Source organism: Chiloscyllium punctatum, chromosome 41, assembly GCF_047496795.1.
Source record: "Chiloscyllium punctatum isolate Juve2018m chromosome 41, sChiPun1.3, whole genome shotgun sequence".
Taxonomy (NCBI): Eukaryota; Metazoa; Chordata; class Chondrichthyes; order Orectolobiformes; family Hemiscylliidae; genus Chiloscyllium; species Chiloscyllium punctatum.
Genome location: NC_092779.1, coordinates 25,850,949 through 25,878,421, shown reverse-complemented (window position 1 = coordinate 25,878,421; position 27,473 = coordinate 25,850,949). Strand labels below are relative to the sequence as shown.

At 42.8% G+C, this 27,473-nt stretch overlaps 1 long non-coding RNA gene across 1 annotated transcript; it reads left to right on the top strand.

Annotated features, from left to right (window-relative positions):
- The first annotated feature begins 1,144 nt into the window (after positions 1 to 1,144).
- On the top strand, positions 1,145 to 20,164 carry LOC140465124 (uncharacterized). Its single transcript, XR_011955108.1, has 3 exons — positions 1,145 to 1,194; positions 13,659 to 13,752; positions 19,643 to 20,164. It is a non-coding gene; the product is annotated as an uncharacterized lncRNA (long non-coding RNA).
- Positions 20,165 to 27,473: the final 7,309 nt, after the last annotated feature.

The window sequence follows — 27,473 nt, the reverse complement described above, 5'->3', positions numbered from 1 at the left end:
TAATAAATACTTGCCCTTGCATTAAGTGTCGACAGTGTAACACACAACACGATAGTTAAAAGACTCAGCTGTATCTAAATTCAATTCCAGTTAGACTCCCCTTTACAGAAAAAGAAAATGACAACATGATGTACTAGAATGAAACAACCAAGAGCCAAATCTCTTCTGCCCAAGGTAGAACAGTTACAATACTGTCTCAACCCCTGTGTTGCTCATTAACTGAGAAAAAAATTGCACATAATCAGTTTTCACAAACTCAGGATGTCCTTTACTGCCAATGAAATACATTGAAGTTTAGTCACTGTTGCAATTGAGGAAATACAGCAGTCAGCATCACAAACAGCAATAAACGAGCAGATAGTCTTTTTTAATAGTGCTGTCAAGGGATAAACATCATCATGGACACCAGGAAATACTGCTGTGCTGTTCTTTGAAATAGTAGATGATTTAATATGATCCTTATTACAGTATGCTTTACACTAGCATTTCAGCTAGCATGCTTTTTGACCACACTGAACCACCTACTGTTTCTCTAGGTGTCTGCAATATACACGCTCTTTCATGCTGCAATCTTTGTACTGGGCTGCAAATCTTCTGCTGTTTAGCATCCCCAATTCATGCGTATTCTAGAAAAAACTCTTGCCACACTCTTCCGTACAGTAACACCTCTCATTTACATTTCTATACATACAGACTATTGAATATAGCTTTCTAGACCAGTGATTATTCTTATTCTATTAGAAGATTCTCTTTAGTTTGTTCTGCTCTGTTCTGCTAATGTCAGAGTAACACTAACAATTACAGTATCATCATTTGTATTTTCTAATCTGCTACATCTCCTGCAAGTTTCGCGCTTAGTTGTTTTATATAATTCCAGAAATGTACTTATAATTACATGCGTTGTCATATTTATTGTGGACATAATGATGATTATTTCTTACCCCTCCCCCCACATGTCCCTCCACTCTGCTACAATCTGAATCTTAACAGTCAACTGATCACCCTGATCTGGTTCATTTGATTTCTAACAAGGGTGACTGTTTGCTACATTTCTTATAACTGTTGTACCATCTTGTACAGTATTCAACATAGTACAATTGTCTTTGCTCAACATCTTTTGATATCATACTCACTCTTGTTTTGTAGCTGGAGTCATATCAACACCTTCCTGTCTCTCCTGAAGTTTGTTCAAGTGTAAGTACCAAATATGCTTTCAGTGATCTCTTCCTCTAACAACTGCTATCTCTGCTTATCTGACTCTTAAACCAACTTTCTGACCAGATCTCAAGGTCAACAGCCTGTGTCCTGAGTAGTACTAATTCTGCTGGGTTTTTTTTGATGGTATTTTTATATCTGCTTAACCTCCTCATTGACCTGACATTTCACTTTTTTGTCCTGAGATTATACCTCAATTATGGGATTTCTGATTTAAATCTCCTTCTCATGAGTACATTGAGGATCCAGTACTTAATGCTGAGACTTAATAATGCTAATTCCCAATCACCATTCTTGAATATTAGTGACATCATGGTTTTGATGTAGATAAAGTGGAGCACTTGTCAACTGGTTGATGCCTGCCTCTGGTGTGAGTTTCCTCAATTTTGTAATTACAAATTGAGATCTGTTATCCCAAACAATTTTCTCTGAGAAACCAAATGTTGTAAAGACTAAGTGCTCAAAGACCCTGTGCTCTAATTGCAGACTCTGTGCTGTTGTATAAATTCTTGAAACTACGATCCATTCTAAATAATAATCTAACAGGATTAAATGTGTCTTCCCTTTGAAGTTGAGTTGATATGTTATGAGCTGCTCCCAAGGCCATTCTGGTAGTTTCTTTTTATTCATTCACAGGATGAGGTTGGCTAGGCCAGCATTTATTGACTATCCCTAAATGCCTAGAGGGCAATTAACAGTCATAAAGTCATAGAGATGTACAGCATGGAAACAGACACTTCGGTCCAACCTGTCCATGCCGACCAGATATCCTAACACAATCTAGTCCCACCTGCTAGCACCTGGCCCATATCCCTCCAAACCCTTCCTATTCATATACCCATCCAAATACCTCTTAAATGTTGCAATTGTACCAGCCTCCACCCTTTGGAATCACATGTAAGCCAGATCAGATAAGGGTGGCAATTTCCTTCCCTAAAGAACATTAATGAACCAGATGAGTATTTTTTTTTCTAATAATCAACAATGAATTCATAGTCATCATTAGACACTTAATTCCAGATTTTTAACAATTGAATTCAAATTTCACTACCTGCTGTGGCAGGATTCAAATACAAAACATTAGCTGGATCACTGGATTAACAGTTCTGGATTAACACTTCAGCAATAATACCACTAGGCCATTAGCTTCCATTCGTTTTGAAAATATAAATTTCTCTGTTGACACTTTAGTGTTGATGGTGCACATGTGACATGATGAGATAAAAGTTTCTATTTCCTTCAGAATGCTGGGCCTGTAGATGAACTGTCAAGCTATAGCTTTTGAATCCCAAGTGTCCTCCATGAAGCTGTTTTAAGGATTTATATCTCATAGTCTTCAGCATAATCAGTCTGTCATCATACACCAATTGTTAAATGTTGCGTGTGTTTGTGATAGCTTTTCAGAATTTGACTTGATGAACAGTAACTAGGCCACTTTTGTAGACAGTGATCTGATCTTTCTACATTCCTGTTCTGCTATCTGAGCTGCACAAACTTCTTTTAGCTTCTTCTCAGTAGATAGTAATGCACTGGTAAGTGCAGGAGAGTATGATCACACCTTTCAAATGAGAATAGTGTATTAGCTGTAACCTGCACCTTGCCTTGGACATAGACTGTCATAGAGTCATAGAGATGCACAGCACAGAAACAGACCCTTCGGTCCAATTCATCCATGCCGACTCGATATCCTAAATTAACCTAGTCCCATTTGCCAGCACTTGGCCCATATCCCTCAAAGCCTTTCCTATTCATATATCCATCCTGATGCCTTTTAAATGTTGGAATTGTACCAGCCTCCACCACTTTCTCTGGCAGGTTATTCCATTAACACACCAGCCTCTGTGTAAATACTTGTTCCTTAGACCTCTTTGAAATCTTTCCCCTCTCATCCTAAAGCTATGCCCTCTAGTTTTAGACTCCCCCAACCAGAGAAAAGACCTTGGCTATTATCCATGCCCCTCATGATTTTAAAAACCTCAGTCTCCAACACTCCAGGGAAAACAGTCCTAGCCTATTCAGCCTCTCCATATAGCTCAAACCTTCCAACACTGGAAACATTCTTGTAAATTTTTTCTGAATCCTTTCAAATTTCACAACATCCGTCCTATTGGAGGGAGACCAGAATTGCACACAATATTCAAAAAGTGGCCTAACCAATGCCCTGTGCAGTTGCAACATGACCTCCCAACTCCTGTACTCAATGCTCTGACCAATAAAGCAAAAAATACTGAACACGTTCTTCACTATCCTATCTATCTGCAACTCCACTTTCAAGGAACTATGGTCCTGCATTTCAAGATCTCTTGGTTCAGCAATACTCCCCAGGACTTTACCATTAAGTGTAGAAGTCCTGTCTGCACTTGTAGTATTATTCTAGCAGCAAGTGTTTTGTGCATAATTTTAATTGTACACATTAATTCCTTCTTACCCAACCTTCATTTCAAATATTTGAATTTCAACTGAAATATTTCTATTTTCTAACTTCATTACAGCCAGTCCATTTACTTATATACCCAGAATCAATGAATTCTCAATTTTATTTTAGAGAAACTCAGCATGAATCATTCTCTTGCCTTAGCTGGTCAATCTACTGCTGTAGAGGTAGGATATCACATGGGTCAAATAACCTCCTTCTGCACCATTACCATTCTCTGATGTCTGTAAGCCCCAGAAAAGCATAAAGATTTTCTCAAAATCCATATTCAGTTAAGTAATTACCAATACACTGTCAAGTAATGAGCTAGAAATAGAATTTGATAGTGTGCATTAGTAAATAATGTACTGGAGTCGACATGAAAAGATTTTCTGCTTGACCTGTTATGTAGTTTATCTCATCATTTGAACCTGACCCTTGATACTCTCAACTGTTATGAATTCCTTTGATCCTAATAATGTGATTGGTGGATCATGGCCTGTTTCGACACAGAATCTCAGTCCCTTGGAACAATCCATGAACCTTTTCCATATGTAATCGTCAATGCATCTTTTGAATTGTAGCACATTGTTGTTCAGTTTTATGTCAGTGTTTTTGTTGCAAAATATATGGGCCTCTTTGTTTCATCATTCTGCACCTGAATGGAAACTGCCCATTGATCTGTGAATGATGTATCTGCAGCTACTATAGTGAATGCAGCTGGTTTACAGTGAGCTAATACATCTAAAAAGAGTAGCTTCTCAGTAATTTTCTCAAAAAACTGATCAGTTGCCGATTCCAAGTCTTTCTTTAAAAGCCATTTTGGGGTCAAGTGAAACTGACGAGACTAGGAGTGAACTTACCCATCTATTCACCATTCCTGAGAAGTGTTGTACATCATTTATGCACTTCAGTTGTGGACATTTATTTATGGCCTTTGACTTTTTAGGATTAACAATGATACTTTTCCTCTGTATTATGTGTTCCAAAAAACTTGATTATTGTCTTTGAGAATTGATACCTCTCTTTGAGTGTAAATCATGCATTTTGTAATGCTATTAAACCATTTAAGACTCTGATGTCATACTCCATTTTGGTCTGACTATGTACTAGGATAGTGTCCTTGTGACAAATGATAATGACAAATCACTTGTCTTAAAGATTCATTGACATTGCATGCTGAAAGACTTCCAAGTGCAATGAAATTTGAAAAGTAGACAATTGAAGCAGCTTTGTCCAAGTAGTGTGATGGATATAGTCAGCAACCTTCACCCATAGTCCAGGCATATCTGTCAAAATCCACTTACATCTAATTTGGTAAAATAATGTGTTTTGCCCAGAAATGTCCTTTTTTTAAAAGCATCCATCCCTCATCTTCACCTGTCCCATCTCTGACACTTCCATTGACTTCACTAGTTCCATTTTTGGGAATAGGCTAGCCACCAATATCCATTGCAAACTCACTGACTCCCACCATTACCCTGACTACATTTGCTCACACCTTAAGGATTCCAATCCATTCTCCTAGTTTCTCTAGCTCCATCATATCTGCTCCTATGTTCCCATGATAACATCTCCCACATAAGTGCTTCTAACATTTCTTCCTTTCTCCTCAACCACACTGCTATCACCAGGGTTGACAGGACCCTCAGCCAATCCATTTCACACACCTTTGCCTTTACTACTTCCCCTTCCAAATACTGGTAGAGTTCCCTTGATCTCACTTTCCATTCAACCAGCCTCTGCCTTCAAAAAAATCAACCTCTACTATTTCAGGCACCAATAGCAGGATGTCACAACCAAATGCATCTTCCTGTCCTCTCCCTAGTCCTTACCATTGTCACTCCTAGCATCTCTTCACACCCAACCATGGCACCTTCTCTTTCAATCACAGACGGTAACATAAATGCTTTCTCCTCCCTCCTCACTGTCCAAGACTACCAAACACATCTTCTAGGCCAAGTAGCAATTTACTTGTAATTCTTTCCATTTCTTTGCTGTATTGACTGCTCACAATTTATCTACATTGGTAAGGTCAATCGCAGACTTTCTGATCACTTTGCAGAATACCTCTGCTCTACCCACAAGAATAAATTAAACCACCTCGTTGCTTACTGTTAATATACCAATTGTCACTCATGCTAACATTTCAGACAGAACCTGTTGCAGGGTTCCAGCAAAGCCCAACGTCTAATTTTCCATGTAGCCAGTTACAGTCTGTAGATTCAACATTGTGTTCAGCAACTGCAGACCATGATCTCTGTTCTCCATTTTGATTGCAACCATTTCTCCAGTACAGCCCCCACCTCTTTAACCCTACAAGGTGGTTTAATTTATTCTTGTGGGTACAGCAGAGGTATTCTGCAAAGTAATCTGAAAGTCTGCGATTGACCTTACCAATGTAGAAAAATTGTGAGCAGTGATGACGTATTTTCTACTATTAGTGCTGTTCATCCATATCATTCCTCTACTATCATTAATGCTTCCTTTGACTTTGGCTCTGGGCACCCTCATTATCTATTCCACTTGTTTCCCCCACCCCCCTCCTTTTTCAACAGCATAAAACTATCCTTTTTCCATTCCTCCTAAAGTTCTGAGAAAGAATTACATTGAATTTGAGCACTGTCGCTGATTCCTTCTCTACAGATAATACCTGACCTGCTGTGGTTCTCCAGCACTTTTGGGTTTTATTTCATAGCTCAAGCATCTCCAATACTTTGCCTTTCTCCACATTTTAACATCTTGTTTAACATCAGGGAATAGTTGGAGAAAATAGCATTGATAGATTTACGGAGAAGATAATCAAATGATTTAGATGAAGGAAGATAGAAGGAGATCTTCAGCATCCACAGTACTTTGTTTTATTGACGATAGGTTTAGGTAGAGCATAAACTCCAGCATGGAGTGGTTGAGTCCAATGGCATGTTTCTTTGCCATATATCCAATGTACCCTTTATTCCTTCTGATTTTCTTGTTCAAAACCTTATATCTCTGTCTCTGACTCCACGTACTATCACCAAAAGGGAATGGCTTTTCTTTATCTACCTTATCTGTCATAATGAACAAAGAACAGTACGGCACAGGAACAGCCCCTTTGGCAAACCAAGACTGAGGTCAGCCTTCAGTTTCTTTACGTTACTTGATATTAGTAGCAAATATGACAAATGGGGGAATTCTGTTCAAAGCATTAGAAAGCCGCATTGTTTTAAATTGAGAGTACCCACCTCCCATGATGGCTCAGTGGTTAATGGATCCTATGTGATACATAATATTGAGCCACACAGATTGAGGCTTGAAGACACCCAGTTAGGCTGGTGAAAGAAGACAACATACTTCTTCCTCTCGTGCCAACCTAGCCAAATGACACAAATCATGGCATGAAAAATCCTGCTTTTGACAGCCACAAGTGGTTAGAAAAAAAAATTGGCACATGATGAAGGAATGTAATCTTGCAGGGGTTGAGCCTAACTTGATAAGATTAAAAAAAGTCTGGCCATGTTGGAGGCCATTTGAAACAACCCACAGCTGGATGAAGGAAATACTTACTCCTAATTAAGCAGACTTTTGGAAATAGAGTTCAGATTAGCTTCCTTACTGGTACAACTGGACTTCTAGAGAATCCAAGAAAATCCCTACATTTCCCAGCAGATTGACCTTTCAAATAACAGGATGACTAGCAAGGAAAATGTAAGTAGACATGTCAAATGTCAATTTCTTTATTCATGTTTTATTGTAATATATCGTCCATTTTGACAAAATTAGATACAATTTAATCAATTATAATGCAAATGTTTCCATTTCTAATAGATTCAAAATATGATTTTAAAAATTTTTTGCTGTGTTATGATCTAAGGTCATAAAATTGATTAGATTAATCAAAATAGACTGTAATCAAAAATAATCGCAATCCAAATGTGCATTTCAAACCAGGACTGGCTGATATATGGTCAGGATACAAATAGAGAATTATTTTGCAATATATGGAATGTATAGGAGGTGATGTGGTCACCGTCTTAAGTGCAAAATGTTACTCATCTGCCTGTTGGTAAGTCTGCCGAAAAGAGAGAACGTATCTGTGTTATCTTGGCCAGTGGAACCATCAGGGGTTTTAAATGTGAGGTCCTGCTTCTCAAACTCACTTATTGCCTGAGACATAGTGACACTCACATTAAACTCACCTTCAGTTGTCTCTCTGTCTGTCATGAGAGAGTAGCTGTAAGGCCTTCTGGGACTATGAGAACTATCAGTCGGTATTATAGTGAGGCAGCAAAGGATTATAGAAACATAAATATAGAAGAATAGAATATAAGAGCAGGAGTAGGTTCTCCAAGCCTGCTCCATCACTTAATGTGATCATGTCTGATCATCCAGCTCAATAACCACTTTCTCCCCTTGCCCAAGGATTCCCTTAGCCCTAAGAACTATAACTTTTTAAACTCCTTCTTGAAATATGTTTTGGGATTGACTGCTTTCTGTAGCAGAGAATTCCACAGGCTCACTACACTCTAGGTAAATAAACTTCTCCTCATCTCAGTCCTAAATGGCCCAGTCTATATCCATAAACTGTGACCCATGGTTCTGGACACATCCTTCCTGCATTTACCCTGTCTAGTCTGCTGAGGACATGGGGGTCCTGGGCCTCCTTCACCGCCGCTCTCTCACCACCTGACGCCTGGAGGAAGAACGCCTCATCTTCCGCATCGGAACACTTCAATCCCAGGACATCAATGTGGACTTCAACAGTTTCCTCATTTCCCCTTCCTCCACCTCACCCTAGTTCCAAACTTCCAGCTCAGCACTGTCCCCATGACTTGTCCGGACTTGTCCTACCTGCCTATCTCCTTTTCCACCTATCCACTCTAAGTTTCTATGAGATCCCCACCCTCATCCTTCTAAAGTCATAGAGTCATAGAGATGTACAGCATGGAAACAGATCCTTTGGTCCAACCTGTCCACGCCAACCAAATATCCCAACCCAATCTAGTCCCACCTGCCAGCACCTGGCCCCTATCCCTCCAAACCCTTCCTATTCATATACCCATCCAAATGCCTCTTAAATGTTGCAATTGTACCAGCCTCCACCACATCCTCTGGCAGCCTCTCCATCTCCATTAATGACGACTGACTTGACACTGACATTTTTTACAAACCCACCGACTCCCACAGCTACCTGGATTACACCTCTTCCCACCCTACCTCTTGCAAAAATGCCATCCTGTATTCCCAATTCCTCTGCCTCTGCCATATCTGCTTCCAGGAGGACCAGTTCCACCACAGAACACACCAAATGGCCTCCTTCTTTAGAGACCGCAATTTCCCTTCCCACGTGGTTAAAGATACCCTCCAACGCATCTCATCCACATCCCGCGCCTCCACCCTCAGACCCCACCCTTCCAACCGTAACAAGGACAGAACGCCCCTGGTGCTCACCTTCCACCCTACCAACTTTCGCATAAACCAAATCATCAGCCGACATTTCCACCACCTCCAAAAAGACCCCACCACCAGGGATATATTTCCCTCCCCACCCCTTTCCACCTTCCACAACGACCGTTCCCTCCGTGACTACCTGGTCAGGTCCACGCCCCCCTACAACCCACCCTCCCATCCTGGCACCTTCCCCTGCCACTGCAGGAACTGTAAAACCTGCGCCCACACCTCCTCCCTCACCTCTATCCAAGGCCCTAAAGGAGCCTTCCACATCCATCAAAGCTTTACCTGCACATCCACTAATATCATTTATTGTATCCGTTGCTCCTGATGCGGTCTCCTCTATATTGGGGAGACTGGGCGCCTCCTAGCAGAGCGCTTTAGGGAACATCTCCGGGACACCCCACCAATTAACCACACCGCCCCATGGCCCAACATTTCAACTCCCCCTCCCACTCTGCCGAGGACATGGAGGTCCTGGGCCTCCTTCACCACCGCTCTCTCACCACCTGATGCCTGGAGGAAGAATGCCTCATCTTCCGCGTCGGAACACTTCAATCCCAGGACATCAATGTGGACTTCAACAGTTTCCTCATTTCCCCTTCCCCCACCTCACCCTAGTTCCAAACTTCCAGCTCAGCACTGTCCCCATGACTTGTCCGGACTTGTCCTTACTGCCTATCTCCTTTTCCACCTATCCACTCTACCCTCTCCTCCCTGACCTATCACCTTCATCCCCTCCCCACTCACCTATTGTACTCTATGCTACTTTCTCCGCACCCCCACCCTCCTCTAGCTTATCTCTCCACGCTTCAGGCTCTCTGCCTTTATTCCTGATGAAGGGCTTTTGCCCGAAACGTCGATTTTGCTGCTCCTTGGATGCTGCCTGAACAGCTGTGCTCTTCCAGCACCACTAATCCAGAAGCCAGTGGATACAGTCCTAATCTTTCCAACCTCTCTTCGTTGTCAGTCCTGGCACTCCAGAAAAACAGTCTAGGATTCAAGAAAAATAATGTACAGGCACCACAGGATTTTGTAGGAGCAGTTGGCATACTGTTCCTTCATGAGGCACCTGAAGAGTGAACAACCACAACTCGTTGTTTCATGTACACACCAGAGGAAAGGAGCACTGATTCACCCATTGGATTTCATCCCTAATACAACCTGTTACTCCTGGTGTGAAGATGAAAATGGATTGATTAAACCTGGAGTTGACGAGTGCAAGGAAATCTGAGACATGAGTCAATATCACCAGTGATCTGTATGGAGTCAATGGAAATCCAATGATATGAAATTTCAATGAGACAAGGTAATAATCACATTCCTCCTTTCAATCAATGCTGCTCTGTTTCTTAACACTATTTACTCACCTTACCACATATCCCTTGATTCTCTTTCCCAATGGAAATCCATCAGACTTGGTGTTGACAGTTTCAATTAAATTCCAGGAGCCGCAGTATTTTGTGGAAGCAGTTACAGATTTCAACTACCCTTTGAATGAAACAACAGAGAGATGATGATGTAACGGTAATGTCATGAGACTGTAAACCAGAAGGCCAGGGTAAAGCTCAGGGGGCATTCATTCAAATTGCGCCATGGTGAATGGCAGAATTTAAATTGACTTAATAAAATCTGGCATTTAAAGATATTCTTAGTAATGGTGACCATGGGCCACAATGGAATGTGTGGCAGAATCAGATGACAATTGCAATGAGACCCACCTCGACGTTGAGATCATTACCCTCTATGTTTTATGCTTTTCATAATGGTGTGGCAAGGTTCTTGCTATTGCAGTGGCGAGTTATCTAACTGACGGGGATTATTTCTTGCAAAACTTTGTTCACGGCCTAACTCACTTCATTAATTATTCAACCTCACATCTTACCCAACAAGCTTAACAGTGAACTCAGCCTGCCACTTGTTCCGAAAGAATTGCATGGTGGAAACCGGGTATCGACATCTAAGGGTATCTAACTAGCCATGCAAACCAACATCTACAGACATTGGCATATGATATGTGCCAGACTTGAGAACGTTCATGGCATAGCAATGATCAACTTACACGATGCTCAGGTACTTCAATGCTGTATTGCTAACCTTGGGCTACAATGGCAACTATCATTGTCATTCTGCAACAAGGACACTGCTCCCAGCTCATGGACTGCTTTCGGGGTACTGCTCCTTCATCAGGTACCTGTGTATGACAATATGAATTGTGATATTTTTCTATGGTACGTTTTTGCCCCTCCTGGTATTCATAGAATCACAGAGATGTACAGCACAGAAACAGACCCTTTGGTCCAACTTGTCCATGCTGACCAGATGTCCAAGATAAATCTAGTCCCATATACCAGAACCTAGTCCATATCCCTCTAAGTCCTCCATATTCACACACCCATCTAGATGGCTTATAAATGTAATTGTACCCACCTCCATCACGTCCTCTGGCAGCCCATTCCAGACATGCACCATCCTCCATGTGAAAAAGTTGCCCCTTAGGTCCCTTTTAAATCTTTACCCTCTCACCATAAACGTATGCCCTCTAGTTGTGGACTCCTCTACCCTGGGAAAAAGACCTTGTCTCTTTACACCATCCATACGCCTCATAATTTATAAACCTCAATTAGTAAACCTCAGCCTCCGCTGGTGCAGGAACTGTTGCACTTGAAATATAAAAAATAAGAAAAGGTCACACATCATAAATGATAAAAAAATTAAAATGGAGTGGAGGAGAACTGAGCCTTCCATGTGCAGATTCATGAGTCACATAATGTAGCAGCAATAAATAATGAAAACCCTAAAAACAACTGATAAGTGACTTTGTTTTTGCCTTTGCATTGGGATTAGATAATGTTAAACACACATGACCTACATACATTTTTGTATGTGGAACATTTCCAATGCTCTTAATAGAATGGATAGGATAAAATATAAACAGGTGGGAAATTATGGTGCTGTTACACTGTTATTGATGGATTGTTGTAGACAAGTCATTCAAAAGTAATAAACTAAAGCAGTTAGATGGAGTTAATATACAAATCATGATTTAATTGAATAACCGAAGAAGTTTGAGTTTCTAACAGGCTCGTTCCTATTCCCATCTTCCTATATCTCATCTGAAAGATGGAACTTCTGACAGTGCAGCAGTCCCTCAGTACTGTACTGCAGGATAAGCAAAATATAAATATCTATAAAGAAGCAGAAAATCTATCCCCCGTCAAACATTTTCTAGTGCAGGATAACTGCTGCAAGAGAACAAATTGCAACCAAAAGGTACTTATTCATTAATTTAGGTGGCTTGTAGTTGCGTCAGTATATTTTTATGCTTGATTGTTCTCGCACAGTTGCTTCACTGCCCGGCTCCAGACTGCAGTCCAAATTACTTCCAGCCTCAAAATTACTCTGTGGAAACATGTTTTTCAGAACTCGATCACTCCCACTAGGGGATTGACTTCATCGCTCATGCCTTACAGCTTGGAATCGGTCCAGTGAGAGCTAATCATTTAACTGTAGCTTAGATTAAAGGGAGAGAAATAAATAATTAGTACTGTGATTTTCAGAAGAATTTTGTTTCTTTTATGGCAGATCTTTTACTCTTGGGAACTTTATTTCTGGAATGCTGCTTCAAAATCAAAAGGCAAATGTGGAATTAAATTCAATGGAAAGATCAAATGGAGGAGGAGGCTATTCCAATGAAATTATTTTGCTACTAGACAACATTTTACCACTGATTCAATATTATTGCTGATAACCCTTACTCATATTTTAAAGCAAACAGCAATAACTTGGCAATAACTCACAACTTTGCAGAACCTTTAAAATAGAAAACATCATAAGGCAGAGGTACAGAGTCATAATTAGTTGTTTTTAAAAATGTGCTTTACTCTGAGTAGGAGATATTAGGAATGTGTGGGCAAAGAGGTAGTCTTTAAAGAGGAAAAGGGAGGCGACTCCTATTTGTGGTACTTGGACAGATGAGGCACAGTCACCAGTGGTGAATTGAACAGATGGAAAGATGTGTAGGAGAGTACATGTGCTTAGCAGAGGTTTTGATTAATAATTGGTTAATTTTTGGCTAATAACTGTTATGCTGTCAGCGTTAGTATCTCAGATGACATGGAACTGGGACCTGAGGGAAAACAATTTGACTGGAATCCTGCGGAACCACATCTCTGTGATTTGTCTCAATACTGAACAAATGTTGATTAATTTGGACTAGTATAGGTTTCATCCCTCATCTGTCAAAAGCATCCAGAACTCTGCTGTGATATTTACACATGGTGGCAGCTATTTGTGAACACATGACCGAAGTTTCTAACCAATGCTTATGAAGGCAGAAAAGCAAAAATCTGGCATAGCACAATCAACAAAACATTCACAGCAACAGTTAGAATAATTAATTTGTTTTACTGGAGTTGCATTACAGCTGACTGGATGTAAATGAATAGGAAGGGTTTGGAGGGATATGGGCCGGGTGCTGGCAGGTGGGACTAGATTGGGTTGGGATATCTGGTCGACATGAACGGGTTGGGCGGAAGGGTCTGTTTCCATGCTGTACATCTCTATGACTCTATGACTTTGTGTGTCCTACACCTCACAGGACATCTTGACCAAGTTGCACACTGGAGCGGTACCACAGATTTCATTGATACTGAACCGCGTCTGGAGTTGCTCAAAAGCCAGAAAAGCATCAGGTCAGTGTGCTCCTGTGTGTAACTGGCAACTGTGCTGATGATATTTTAACAAGACGAGAGTTTGATGAAGAAGCTGCAAAATATTGAAAGGTTGCTGAAGCCTTCATTTTCTACGTCTGGCTTGATCATAATAAAATTGACCCAAGGTCCCAGTGTTCTGCAGCAAATTTTTATGCCTTTGATAACTCTTTATATTGTGCATCTTTTAAAAGTCAAGCTGAAAGGATCCACAAAGTACCTACAATGAAGCAGAGGGCATTGTGGTAATCATTAATTGGTGTGCCTATTGTTGTTGGTAAGCACCAGATCACTGACAAGCATACTCAGTACTATTTATTGATGCACAATGCTATCCTGCCATTACAAGGGGCATTTTCAAACAGTATGCTGAGATAGACAGCCTATCTCACGTGCCAACAACAGCTTATGCCACACTGTGGAATTCTCACAAGTTTCACTCGCTGCTTTTCTACAAAGTATTGGAATCCAACAAGCAATTCTGAATTACTGGCATAATAGCCAAGACACCTTTTAAATTGGACACCAGAGAGGGCATTCCTTCATGTTGGTTCAAACCTGAGTTTCTCCAGTTATCCATGCTTTGACTCCACGGCCCAGGAAGCACTCCATTGAAGATATTAGGTCAGATAGATTCCCCCTTACATCACAAGAGAAAATAAATGACTGAAGGCCTTTATGTGGCCCACAATCCTCCTCACTGAGTCATGGAAGCTGCACAGATTTATGACTGGCTTGCAAGGTGAATGCACTGAAGGAGCAAAACAACCTAAACAAGTTCAGAAGCAATTCACCATGACTAAGAAAGCAGAAATGGTTAACCAGATCACACTAAAAATAAAAGCCATGCCAGTGTGTCTGTTTATCCCAAGAAAGATTCTAAGCCTTCTCTTAGAAAAAGTCTAAAAGGAATTTGTAGCTATGCTGCATCTAGCTATCACTTGTCCTTAGAATCCCGACAGTATTGAAAGAGGCCATTTGGCCCATCGAGTACACACTGACCCTCTGAAGAGCATCTCACCTTCACACCCTCCCCCGCTCCACATTCTGATGGCAAATCCACGTAGCCTTCACATCCCTGGACACTATGGGCAATTTAGCCTGACCAATTCACCTAACCTACATGTCTTTGGACTGAGAGAGGAAACTGGAGCACCTGGAGGAAACCCACGCAGACATGGGGAGAACATGCAAACTCCACACAGACAGTTGTCTGAGGCAGGAATTGAACTCGGGTCCTTGGCACTGTGAGGCTGCAATGCTTCAGCATGATGCCTGTGCCTAAATCCAATGATTTTTAATGCATTTGTGTAGACCTCACGCAGCTCAACAAAGGCAAGGAATGAACCATTCACTCATTGATAGAGCTTGGCAAAGCTCATAGGCAGATCAGTCTTTACAAAATTAAACGTGGACAGTGATTTTTAGCAGATGTTTCTAAATGAAGCATCTAAGCTATTAACAATGCTTATTTGCACTTCGGAAGAGACTGCTTTAATCATCTACTGTTTAGATCACTACAACACATGAAATCAGCTAACACTCCATAACTGGCATCTGAGAAGACTTAGCCCTGCAAGATCCCATTCTCCCAATTCCTCTGCCTCCACCATGAGCATCCCAGATGTTCACCTATTTTGAACAAAGTGCTTTTCCTCCCTCCATCATCCAGACAGCCCTCTGCTGCACCCTTTCCATTTCCTGTTCCACCACTCTAACCCCCCCCCCATGCAACAAAGACAGAGTCCCCCTTGTCCTCATCTACCACCCCACCAGTCTCCACATCCAATGCATCATCTTCAAATACTTCTGCCAACACCAAATAGACCCCGCCACCAAGAATGCCTTCCCCTCCCCACCCCTCTCTGCCTTCTGGAAGGACTGTTCTCTCTGGCAGTCCTTTGTTCACGTCACTCTCATTCTTGCTAATAGAGCCCCCAGGTACCTTCCCCTGCAACCAGGAAAGATGCAAACCCTGCCGGTACACTAAACTTCCTCACCTCCATCCAGGGCCTCAAAAAGTCCTTTCAGGTGAGACAAAGGTTCACCTGCCTCTCTTCCAACTTAGTTTACTGCATTGGGTGCTACCGATGTGGTCTTCTCTACATCGGGGAGACCAAACATTAACTTAGGGAATGGTTCACTGAGCATCGCAGCCAGGTCTGCAGGGGCCAACCGGACCTCCAGGTCACCGCCCATTTCAATTTCCCCAATCACTCCCTTTCCGACATCACCATCTGTTGCCTCCTCCATTGCAATAACAACCCATAGCGCCTATTGGAGGAACATCTTATCTTCTGCCTGGGCACCCTAAGAATCAACATTGTGTTTTCCAATTTCAAATAACCTTCCTCCCAATCCCCTGACTCCCTTCCCAACCCCTCCCCTTCCCTTCCACTGCTCCTGTCCATCAACTGGATTTATTCCTCCCACTGACCAACCAGGGCTTACCCTCTACCTGTCTTCACCTATTCTCACTTCACTACCCTGCCCCCTTTATCTGCAACTCTCCCCACTCCCATCCCCGGTCCTGAAGAAGAGTTATTTCTGAAACGTCAACTTCTGCACCTCCTGATGCTGCCGGGCAGGCTGTGTTATTCCAGCCTCCTCCCTGTCTATCTGAGAAGACTTTGACAGAGATATATCCTACACAGATAATATTCTCATTAATGTCTCCACAGGCTGTGGCTTTCACACTCAAATACAGTGTGAGATCTGCTATTAACTTCCTGGGTATATTGTTGATGTATCTGGTATCAATGTTGATCCTCAAAAAACAAATTTCATCACCCTACAAAGTTGGCAAATTCCAGCATTTTCTGGGCACAATTAACTCGTTGGCTGACTTCATTCTGAATGATGTGGCACTCATGCTATGGAAACCTCTAAAACAGGAACAGGCTTAGTGCTAGGGTTTGCATTAAGAAGAGACCCTCAATACATTTGCAAACATGCTTATGTCTATCCAAACCCTGGTCCATAATGACCCAGACCTGTTTATTGTTGCAGATGCCGTTGCTGCAGTGTACGCATCTCTCATTGGCCTAGCCTAGGAGCTGCTTTATTCCAGGTTCAAATCTTTGCTCTCAATTACTGTCCTACAGTGGGTCCAGGGCACTGGTAGCTATGAAGCAGAGATATGCAGGCGTGAAGGAAGAGGGCCTGGCAGTCATCTGGGCCTACAACATATTCCTGGTTCACAATCCAGACAGATCATAAACCACTGGTAACCCTCGTCACAACCAAAGAGCTAGCGAAAATGCCACCCTGAATCCGATGATTTTGATGATGTCTTATGTGGTTTGAGGCCACTGTGGAATATGGCAAAGACAAACTCCCAACCACGGCTGATACTTTGTGCCTAGTGGCTGTGAGAAAGCATACACTGAATGGTCTTAACATCGTTGAGGACATGGAGTCGTGTGTCTCCCAGTCGACCAAATTTTGCGCTGCAAACACTTAGAAATGGGAATAAATTCATGCAGCTCTAAAAGCTCACACTGTGGGGCAGCACAGTGGCTCAGTGGTTAGCACTTTGCCTCACACAACCAGAGATCTAAATCGATTCCAGCCTTGAACGACTGTGCGGAGTTTGCACATTCTCCCCAAGTCTGCGCTGATTTCCTCCAGGTACTCTGGTTTCCTTCCACAATCCAAAGATGTGCAGGTTATATGAATTATTCAGGGGAAATGCAGAGTTGTGGAGTGGGGGAATGAGTCTGGGTGGGCTACTCTTTGGAGGGGCGGTGTGGATTTGTTGGGCCAAAATGGCCTGTTTCCACACGGTAGGGATTCTATGATTTATATAATGTACACAAAAACAGCACACTGTTTGACGGGATGGCCTGTATATTTCCTCATTAATTGCACTCTAAAAGAATACTTTAAGCAATGCCAAAAATCACACAACACCAGGTTATAGTCCAACAGGTTTAATTGGAAGCACACCAGCTTTCGGAGCATCACTCCTTCATCAGGTGGTAGTGGAGGGCTCAATCCTAACACACAGAATTTATAGCAAAAATTTACAGTGTGATGTAACTGAAATTGTACATTGAAAAATTGATTGTCTGTTAAGCCTTTCATCTGTTAGAATACCGTGATAGCTTCACTTCTTTCATGTGTAAATCACAAAACCGTTTTTTAAAAAGTTGCATTCTCGGGTTAGCTGTTAACAATGGTGATAGCTAGACAATATGTTGAAGGTGTTGGCCCCCTGTGTTCTCTGTCTATGCCATGATGTTTAGATCGATTCTAATCTAAAAAGGTGAGATAACGGAGTTTTACATGAATTCTTGCAGTTCATGTGGAAGGCATCTTGAAACCTATTGTACAGGGGATCTCCAGCTTTTGTCGCGACACTACAGATATCTTACAGAAACTCAGCACCCACGGACCAATCGAACCGGGAACATTCCTCGTCACAATGGACGTTTCCGCACTCTACACCAACATCCCCCACAATGATGGCATCACGGCAACAGCCTCAGTACTCAATATCAACAACTGCCAGTCTCCAAACACCATCCTACAACTCATCCGCTTTATCCTTGATCACAACGTCTTCACCTTTGATAACCAGTTCTTCATCCATACACATGGAACAGCCATGGGGACCAAATTTGCACCCCAATATGCCAATATTTTTATACACAGGTTCGAACAAGACTTCTCTATGCAGGAACTCCAACCAATTGTACACCAGGTACATTGATGACATTTTCTTCCTCTGGACCCATGGCGAGGAGTCACTGATAAAACTACATAGTGACATCAACAAGTTTCATCCCACCATCAAACTCACCATGGACTACTCTCGACTATCTGTCTCATTCTTGGACACATGCGTCTCCATCAAGGATGGACACCTCAGCACCACACTCTACCGCAAACCCACAGACAACCTCACAATGCTACACTTCTCCAGCTTCCACCCAAAACATATTAAAACAGCCATCCCCTATAGACAAGCCTTACGTGTACACCAGATCTGCTCAGATGAGGAGAAGCGTGACGGACATCTGGAAGTACTCAGGGATTCCCTCACAAGAACAGGGTACGATGCCCAACTCATCGACTGCCAGTTCCAACATGCCACAGCAAGGAACCGTAATGACCTCCTCAGGAGACAGACACGTGCTGCAACCGACAGGGTACCCTTCGTTGTTCAGTATTTCCCAGGAGCTGAAAAATTACGCCATGTTCTTTGTCACCTGCAACACATTATCAATGAGGATGAGCACCTCACCAAGACCTTCCCCACACCTCCACTACTTGCCTTTAACAACCGCCAAACCTCAAACAGATCATTGTTCGTAGCAAGCTGCCCGGCTCTCAGGACAATTCCATACAACCCTGTCACAGTAGGCGCTGCAAGACGTGTCACTACACACACACACACACTTTCTCACACTCACAACCCCCAACCCAGACAGACACATAGACAGACAAAGACCCACATGCACACATATATTTTGTGGGGTGAATTTGCACTTTCAGGGTTACATTGTACTTTGCTCAAAAACTGCATGCATTCATGTAGAACTCTGAGCTCAAAAACTGCATGAATTCATGTAAAACTCCGTTATCTCACTTTTTAGATTAGAATCAATCTAAACATCATGGCATAGACAGAGAACACAGGGGGCCAACACCGTCAACATATTGTCTAGCTATCACCATTGTTAACAGCTAACCCGAGAATGCAACTTTTTAAAAAATGGTTTTGTGACTTACACATGAAAGAAGTGAAGCTATCACGGTGTCAGATTGTGGACATAGATACCACCATTATGCGTGGGGACACCTCCCACCTTGTACATGGCAGCTACTCATGTGACTCAGCCAACGTTGTCTATCTTATACGTTGCAGGCAAGGATGCCCGGAGGCATGGTACATTGGGGAAACCGAGCAAAGGCTACGACAATGGATGTATGAGCACCGACAGCAATCGACAGACAGGAGGGTTCCCTCCCAGATGGGGAACACTTCATTGGTCCAGGACATTCAGCCTCAGACCTTCGGGTGACCATCCTCCAATGTAAACTTCGGGACAGGCAGCAGAGAAAAGTGACCGAGCAGAGGCTGATAGCTAAGTTCGGTACCATAGGGAGTGCCTCAACGGAGACTTTGGGTTCATGTCACATTACAAGTGACCACCATTGCACTATACACACACACAGACACTCCTACACACACACTCTCACACGCAGACAGATACTCCTATACACACAGACGCGCACACAGACACACACACACCCTCACAGATTTAAGACACTCTGCACTCACTACACACACACATACACTTTCTCACACTCACAACCCCCAACCCAGACAGACACACAGACAGACAAAGACCCACATGCACACATATATTTTGTGGGGTGAATTTGTACTTGCAGAGTTACATTGTACTTTGCTCAAAAACTGCATGCATTCATGTAGAACTCTGAGCTCAAAAACTGCATGAATTCATGTAAAACTCTGTTATCTCACTTTTTAGATTAGAATCAATCTAAACATCATGGCATAGACAGAGAACACAGGGGGCCAACACCGTCAACATATTGTCTAGCTATCACCATTGTAAACAGCTAACCCGAGAATGCAACTTTTTAAAAAATGGTTTTGTGACTTACACATGAAAGAAGTGAAGCTATCACGGTATTCTAACAGATGAAAGGCTTAACAGACAATCAATTTTTCAATGTATAACTTCAGTTACATCACACTGTAAATTTTTGCTATAAATTCTGTGTGTTAGGATTGAGCCCTCCACTACCACCTGATGAAGGAGTGATGCTCCGAAAGCTAGTGTGCTTCCAATTAAACCTGTTGGACTATAACCTGGTAATTTGGGATTTTTAACTTTGTATGCCCCAGTCTAACACCTGCATCTCCAAATCATAAGCAATGCCATTACCTTAATGTTCTGGATGACTTTTACATCTACAAAGACTGCATTGTTATTCCCTGGGTCTTCAGATTGAACATGCCCATATCAATGTCACAGGCTTTGCAAGTGCTGAGCATGGACTGCATTTCCATCTAGAATATTGATGGCCATTGAAGACATGATCATTTGTCCATTTGTCCAACACGTAACATCCATCAACAAGAAGGTTAGTGGTCTCATCCTTCTCCTCTTGCCTACGAGAACACCGTGGAAAGCATTTGTTTCAATTAATAAGCAAGACTTTAATGTCTTTTCCATTATTCCTGATGGCTTTATGGCCCCACCTCAACTAGGCAATGGCCTAGTGGTTTTAACTCTAGACAATTAATCCAGAGACATAAGTAATATTCTAGGGATCTGGATTTGAATCTCACCATGGCAGATGATGGAATTTGAATTCAATTAAAAAATTGAACTTAAGAGTTAATGATGATGAAATTAAAGTTGATTGTTGGGAAAAACCCATCTGGTTCACTAATTTCTTTCAGGTAAGAAAACTGTCCTTACCTCGTCTAGCCTGCATGTAGCTCCAAACCAACAATGTGGTTGACTCTTAATTGTCCTTTGGGCAAATAGGGACAGACAATAAATATTGCTCCAACCAGTGACAAATATCGTACATAAATGATTTTTTAAAACCATCAGTTATTGCTGTGCTCAAAGTGTGCATATGAGATGATTATCTCAATAACCAGCCTCCTGTTGACTATTTATTGCTTCAAACACTTCAGTGACCCTTTCGATTATGTATGCGTGGTCAGTTCATCTTGATGCCTGCAGACCAATGGTGATGCTGAACAGGGTATTTGTGCAGTCCAAGACCTGTTGGGGAAAAATGATGGCATCAGCCTGGCCTTGCTCAGTTACTGGTCCACATCCTTCCACAACAGCCTGACTCCATCAGAGCTCCTAATGGGTAGGGAGGTTATGATTTTGGTTTTTGAGTATCCTGCATACATTTTAATCAGGAATCACAGAGGCTGACTTTCACAAGGTCCAGAAGAAGAAGGATCACTTATGTGCAAACAGTGCTGTCACCTTCAATTGTCACCTTATGGTACAGGAGCTTCAAGCACTGTGTTGTAGGGAGTCTCTCTATATCCAGAACCAGAACTGACATGGTCAAGTTTTGATTCTTTTGGTTCATCGTCATTCTTTTTTCATCAACACTGACCACGACATCCTCAGGTACAATAGTTAGAAATTGGTGTCGACGAACCAGTAACCTTTGCAAGCCCTAGATTGACTGCCGATATGATGGGAAGACTTGCCAAACACCTCAATGTGCTGTACGTATTGCCTTCCACTATTCTTAGACTTGTTCAAAGAAAATCAAAGGCACAGTCAGGCAGACTCATTAAGCCACCAGAGCACCTTTCTCTCTGACATAGAAAACCTGACAGTGACTTCACAGCGAGTGAGGGGGAAGAGAACTAGAATAAAAATCGAAATAATTGATTGATATAATGAAAGATTTAGAGGGAGCTGTAACATGGGGGGTAATAACTGTTATGCTATTGGTAAAATGCAGTGATATCAGATGCTGTCAGATCATAAGGAGCCAAAACTTAAGGAAGCAAAGTTCTATTTGAATCCTGCTTAAGCATCTCTCTGTAAGTAGTGCACAGAGTTAATAAGTGTTCTTTATTTTGCAATAGTAGCATTTCCAGTCAAAATTATCCGGAACCCAGTTGTGATACTAACGTAGCCATCACCTTCTCAAAGGTAGTTAACAGTGGACAATGAGTTTTGACAGCATTGACCTCACGAATAAATAAAAGCAATCTGAATTCTGGTATTTTCCTTGTAAATGTTTTATAATACAGTACAATTTGTAGGCATGCCAAATTGTCATTTATCCCAGGCTGTGATGCCCAAACTAACACGCACATCAACCTCAAGGAACCTCTAGTTGCTTTGAGCAGAATATTATGGAATAAATGGCTGAATTTTTAGGCCCTGCCAAAATTGAGAATGGAGGTGGATGGGATCCAAATATACCAGCGCTAGCCATGTGCCAGTTTCCCAACTTCATTCCCAGTGGCAACTTCATTTGCCATGGCAGGCTCAGGGGTAGTAGCTCTGCCAGCCACCACCAGGCAAGTAGTCAGATAGATTCATGAACGGCCTTCTTAAGAGGAAAGAAAGATGACCAACTGGGATTTTCCAGTCTTCCTGTAGTTTCTTGATACAAGGAATGGAAATTTTATTACCTGGAGGTGTGGTTGCAGTAACAGGCCAGGACTCCAGGGAGGCTACCAGAACCCATGAACCAATGCAGGTAAAGACCATCCTGAGCCACTCTGTGGTGGCCTAACGACTTTCTCTATATTTTTATATAACTTAAAAATAACAGAGGTGACAAGGACTTCCATGCGAAAAAATGCTGCCTCAGTTACTTGAGTGGGAGATCACAGATTGACCCTCCGGGTTAGGAAGGCCTGTCCAGCACCCTTAATTAGTGGACTTCATCAGTTTCCTCATTTCCCTCCCCCCACCTTACCCCAGTTCCAACCTGCCAGCTCAGCACCATCCTCATGACCTGTCCTACCTGCCAATCTTCCTTCCCACCTATCCACTCCACCCTCCTCTCTGACCTATCACCTTCATCCCCACCCCATCCACCTATTGTACTCTTTGCTATCTTCTCCCAAGCCCCACTCCCCCTCTCATTTACCTCTTCACCCCAGAAGCTCCCTGCCTTCATTCCTGACGAAGGGTTTTTGCCCGAAACGTCGATTTTCCTGATCCTCTGATGCTGCCTGACCTGCTGTACTTTTCCAGCACCACTCTAACCTAGACTCTGATTTCCAGCATTTGCAGTCCTCACTTTTGCCTTTAACCTAATTGATTTTAACCTTACCACAAATCCTCTTGCAAGGATGCCTACCTTGAAAAAGTTCTCCTCCTTTCTCTATAAGAATCTCAGTGAGTCTCTGTCTCACTGCAAACCCCAGGTCTTCTCCTCTGCCCTGAAGCTCTTCAACCATGTCCTGAAACAGACCCGCTACCACAGTCACATCTGTTTCCTCAGTGCTTGCCTCCACAGCCAACTGATCCCACATGGACTCCAGACTACATTCAAACCAGTTTGAATTTGAACAGGACAACCAGTACAGATTACAGATTCAAAACCACCAGCAATAGAACATAGAACATAGAACAATACAGCACAGAACAGGCCCTTCGGCCCACGATGTTGTGCCGAACTTCTAACCTAGATTAAGCACCCATCCATGTACCTATCCAAATGCCGCTTAAAGGTCGCCAATGATTCTGACTCTACCACTCCCACGGGCAGCGCATTCCATGCCCCCACCACTCTCTGGGTAAAGAACCCACCCCTAACATCTCCCCTATACCTTCCACCCTTCACCTTAAATTTATGTCCCCTTGTAACACTCTGTTGTACCCGGGGAAAAAGTTTCTGACTGTCTATCTATTCCTCTGATCATCTTATAAACCTCTATCAAATCACCCCTCATCCTTCGCCGTTCCAACGAGAAAAGGCCGAGAACTCTCAACCTATCCTCGTACGACCTACTCTCCATTCCAGGCAACATCCTGGTAAATCTTCTCTGCACCCTCTCCAAAGCTTCCACATCTTTCCTAAAGTGAGGCGACCAGAACTGCACACAGTACTCCAACTGTGGCCTAACCAAAGTCCTGTACAGCTGCAACATCACTTCACGACTCTTGAATTCAATCCCTCTGCTAATGAACGATAATACTCCATAGGCCTTCTTACAAACTCTATCCACCTGAGTGGCAACCTTCAAAGATCTATGTACATAGACCCCAAGATCCCTCTGTTCCTCCACCTGACTAAGAACCCTACCATTAACTCTGTATTCCGCATTCTTATTTGTTCTTCCAAAATGGACAACCTCACACTTGGCAGGGTTGAACTCCATCTGCCACTCCTCAGCCCAGCTCTGCATCATATCTAAGTCCCTCTGCAGCCGACAACAGCCCTCCTCACTGTCCACAACTCCACCTATCTTCGTATCATCTGCAAATTTACTGACCCACCCTTCGACTCCCTCATCTAAGTCATTAATAAAAATTACAAACAGCAGAGGACCCAGAACTGAACCATGCGGAACTCCACTTGTAACTGGGCTCCAGGCTGAATATTTACCATCTACCACCACTCTCTGCCTTCGACCGGTTAGCCAGTTTTCTATCCAATTGGCCAAATTTCCCTCTATCCCATGCCTCTTGACTTTCCGCATAAGCCTACCATGGGGAACCTTATCAAATGCCTTACTAAAATCCATGTACACTACATCCACTGCTCTACCCTCATCCACATGCTTGGTCACCTCCTCGAAGAATTCAATAAGACTTGTAAGGCAAGACCTACCCTTCACAAATCCGTGCTGGCTGTCCCTAATCAAGCAGTGTCTTTCCAGATACTCGTAAATCCTATCCCTCAGTACCCTTTCCATTACTTTGCCTACCACAGAAGTAAGACTAACTGGCCTGTAATTCCCGGGGTTATCTCTATTCCCTTTTTTGAACAGGGGCACAACATTCGCTACTCTCCAGTCCCCTGGTACCACCCCCGTTGCCAGTGAAGACGAGAAGATCATTGCCAACGGTACTGCAATTTCCTCTCTTGCTTCCCACATAATCCTAGGATATATCCCGTCAGGCCCGGGGGACTTGTCTATCCTCAAGTTGTTCAAAATGTCCAACACATCTTCCTTCCTAACAGGTATCTCTTCTAGCTTAACAGTCCGTTTCACACTCTCCTCTTCAACAATATGGTCCCTCTCGTTCGTAAATACTGAAGAGAAGTACTTGTTCAAGACCTCTCCTTTCTCTTCCGACTCAATACACAGTCTCCCACTACTGTCCTTGATCGGACCTACCCTTGTTCTCGTCATTCTCAGGTTTCTCACATACGCATAAAATGCCTTGGGGTTATCCTTGATCCTATCCGCCAAGGATTTTTCATGCCCTCTCTTAGCTCTCCTAATCCCTTTCTTCAGGTCCCTTCTGGCTATCCTGTATCCCTCCACTGCTCTGTCTGAACCCTGTTTCCTCAACCTTATGTAAGCCTCCTTCTTCCTCTTTACTAGACATTCAACCTCCCTCGTCAACCAAGGCTCCCTCACCCGACCATTTCTTTCCTGCCTGATAGAACACACCCACTCAAATACTAATCACTTACCTTCCCGCCCTGCTATGCGCTCCAATCTCACTTCCGCTGCCCGCTACAGGTAAGTAATTTTGAAACAAACTGTCTTACCTTAGCTGTAGTCTCCCGGGTTCGCTTTTCCTCGGCCGCTGCTCCCACTCAAAAAAAAATGGTTCTCCTTCAGGATTCTCCGCTCAACGCTCGCAGCAATATGCCAGTACCTAACCTCTCTACAGTCAGCTATGTCTCAACTGAGGGCCACACTCTCTCAGAACTGCAAAGGACCCCTTCTATACTATATCCTAAGAAGAAATCATACTCTCAACAAACCGTATGTTCATTCCTGATGAAGGGCTTTTGCCTGAACTGTTGATTTTCCTGCTCCTCGGATGCTGCCTGACCTGTTGTGCTTTTCCAGCACCACTCTAATCTAGACTCTGATTTCCAGCATCTGCAGTCCTCACTTTTGCCCAGCACCCTTAATTAGGCAGCAAACCTGTCTCCGTGATAATGAAATGGATTCCTCCATCAAATTCCTAATGAGTGATTGTTTCCCCACCAGGGTGGAATCAGGAGCTAGGAGAAAGTGAGGACTGCAGATGCTGGAGTACCAGAGTTGAAAAATGTGATGCTGGAAAAACACTGCAGGCCAGGCAGTATCCGAGGAGCAGGAGAATCGACGTTTCGGGCAAAGCCCTTCTTCAGGAATTCCTGAAGAAGGGCTTATGCCCGAAACATCGATTCTCCTGCTCCTCAGATGCTGCCTGGCCTGCTGTGTTTTTCCAGCACCACATTTTTCAACTCTGGAATTGGGAGCTGGAAACAAGGCTGACTTGAGTGGTGCAGTGTTTAGCACTGCTGCCTCACTGCACCAGGGACCTGGGATCGATCCCAGCCTTGGGTGACTGTGTGGAGTTTGCATGTCCTCCCCACATCGGCGTGAGTTTCCATCAGGTGCTCCAGTTTCCTCCCAAAGTTCAAAGATGTGCAAGTTAGCAGGATTGACTGTGCTAAATTACTCATAATGTCCACGGATACGCAGGCTAGCTATGGTAAATGTGGGATTATAGGGATGGGGTAGGTAAGTGGGAAGTTAGTTGGAAGGTTGATGAGATAAATGGCCTCTTTCTGCACTGTAGAGATTCTATGATATGCCTTCTGCTCATAATACCCTCTTTTATCCAGATTTTAACATGGAGCAATACGTGACCAGTTGGCCCAAGCAAGTTTAACTGATGGATCTCATTGAAATAGTCTAACTTTAATTTCTACTTGAACTAAGTGTGAATGACGTGAGTCTGCTGGGAGTTACCATATCCATATTGACCACAATGTATGCAAGATATAGTTACCAAAGGAATTCTCCACTGTAGGATTCGAACAATGTTTGGATACTCTGAGACATCAACATGCAATGGAGATCATCATTTCAGTACAAAGATACTTCATAGAAAGAGAACACCAAATGCAAAGCTTTGTTTGTTAGTAGCATCTCAATAAATCAGGTGTGTCCATTAGGATAACTATGATTTCCTATTGATAGTATGAAGGAAAAGCCTTTCATATTCTTAAAACATCATAAGACATTTTACAGTCAAACT